Source organism: Raphanus sativus, chromosome 6 (assembly GCF_000801105.2).
Source record: "Raphanus sativus cultivar WK10039 chromosome 6, ASM80110v3, whole genome shotgun sequence".
In the NCBI taxonomy this organism is placed as follows: Eukaryota; Viridiplantae; Streptophyta; class Magnoliopsida; order Brassicales; family Brassicaceae; genus Raphanus; species Raphanus sativus.
In genome coordinates, this window is record NC_079516.1 from 16,071,702 (window position 1) to 16,074,316 (window position 2,615).

Here is a 2,615-nt window from a genome sequence, read left to right on the forward strand (position 1 = left end):
TCACGTTGAACCTCTTTCTGTGTCACTTCCACAGACCGCTCATCACTAACTTCATCTGGTTTAGCTGCACCAGACTCCTCCTGAGTAACTTCAGAATCCGTGATAGTCTCAATAGTCACAGGCACTCGGTCTGATATCGCCTGCTGCACCATATACTGCTCGTCAAAGACCACATCTCGACTAAACACCCTTTTCCTTGCCTCAGGATCCCATAACTTGAATCCTTTAACACCTTTCTCAAAGCCTAGAAAAATGCACTTCTTGGATTTCGAATCCAGCTTTGATCTTTCATCTCCTGCAATTAGCATGTAAGCTGGACATCCAAATATCCTCAAGTTTGATAGATCAATATCTACCCCAGTCCACACCTCTTCTGCGACCTTTCCTTCTAAGGAACTTCTTGGCTATCTATTGATGAGATAGACTGCCATGTTTACTGCTTCCGCCCAGAACTGCTTTGCTAACCCTGCATTCAACCTCAAACACCTTGCTTTCTCTGCAATCGAACGGTTCATTCTTTCAACGACACCGTTTTGCTGAGGTGTTTTACGCACTGTAAAGTGCCTCTGAATGCCATGCTCCGCACAAAACTTCTGGAACTTCCCGTCAGTATACTCTGTGCCATTATCCGATCTCAAGTACTTCACCTTTCTCTCCGTCTGATTTTCTACTTCAGCTTTCCAAACCTTGAAGTTTTCGAACACCTCAGATTTCTGCTTCATGAAGTACACCCAAACCTTCTTAGAGAAGTCATCGATGAATAAAACGAAGTATCTTGATCCTCCCATAGATTGCACCCGAGTTGGCCCCCACACATCAGAATGAACATAGTCAATAAGACCTTTTGTCGTGTGTTGGCCCGTCTTAAAAGATACCTTGGACTGTTTTCCCATCACACAGAACTTGCAAAACTCCATCTTGCAATCCTTCAACCCGTCCAGAAGACCCCTTCTCAAGAGCTCTTTCAAACCGTATTCCCCAATGTGGCCCATACGCATATGCCACAAGGTTGTACACTCCGACTCAGAAACTGCAGCTGCAGCACCACCTACAACCACGTTCCCTATCAACCGATATACGCTTCCAGCTGTCATCTGTCCCTTCATCACCATCATAGAACCTTTGAAAACCTTCAATACTTCATCATCATCTGATTTGTACTTGAAGCCGTTTCTATGTAGCAACCCCAGAGATATCAGATTCTTCTTCATGACTGGTATGTGTCTGACATCAGTTAATGTCCTGATAGTCCCATCATACATCCGAAACTTGACTTGTCCAATGCCCACAATACCACACGCCTTGTCATCCGCAAGTCGAACAAAGCCCATGTTTCCAGCCTTGTATGTTTCAAACCACTCCTTGTTAGGGGTCATGTGGAATGAAGCGCATGTATCCATTATCCAGGTATCCGAGTGATCACTTGACGTAACAGCAAGCATATCTGAATCAGCTGATCCTTCCGAGTCTTCCACCTTCTGAACCATGTTTGCAGAGTTCGACGTCTCCTTCGAATTCTGCCCTTTGTCCGGACAGTCTCTCCTATAGTGGCCAGGCTTGCCACACCTATAACAGACTACTTTCTTCCCGAACTTTGACTTTGACATTTTCTTGCTAGTATCATCCTGCTGCTTCCCCCGCTGCCTTCCTCTATCCTGACTGACATACAGCCTGTCACCTTGAGAGTTGTCACCCACGCCTGTATTCTGCCTTCTCTCATGGTGAGAGAGTAGTGCTGCAGAAACTGTCTCCAGCTTTATGGTCGTTTTATCGACTGTTAGAGCTGTTAACAATGTCTCATATTGAGGAGGCAGAGAACACAGCAAGATCATGGCTTGATCTTCGTCCTCAATCTTCACATCCACACGAACCAGATCCCCGATGATTTGATTGAAGTTGTTGACGTGTGCAACCAGATCCCCGCTCTCAGACATCTTCAAACCGAACAACCTCTGCTTGAGGTATAGTTTGCTAGATAACGATTTTGACATATACATCTTTTCCAACTTATCCCACATCTCCTTACAAGTTGTGAGGTCCATCACCTGATGTGTTATGTCATCCGACAAACAGAGTCGAATTGTTGAGACGGCCTTATCCTGCATCTCTTCCCAATCATCCTGATCCATCGCTTCCGGTTTCGTCTCCAACAGAGACTTCTTCATCCCTTGCTGCGTAAGCAAGTCCTTAACACGCCGTTGCCACAGACCAAAATTTCCCTTCCCATCGAATCTTGGAACATCGAACTTAAGAGAACTTCCTCCGGTCATCCTTTAGGGTTCGCAACCTAAAGCTCTGATACCACTTGTTGTGTACAGCCGTCGATTAGGTTAGAAGAAGAATAGAGAAGAAAACGTATTGAGGCAAATACCCGTTTAGGGTTTCTTATTAATGATGTGATAATAATTTACAAACCCTTAGACCCATATTTATACAGCCTCAAAAAACCCGATTTCCTTTTCCCAATAGAAATAGTAAATTTCCTAAACCAAAAAGGCATACCGTACAATAGAGATTTAAGACACACAGATGCAACATGATCTATTATAAAAGGAGGCCATTGGTGAAGCTAATAATCATCCTAGAAAGCAACGAACAAGAAGAGAGAGAGAGAG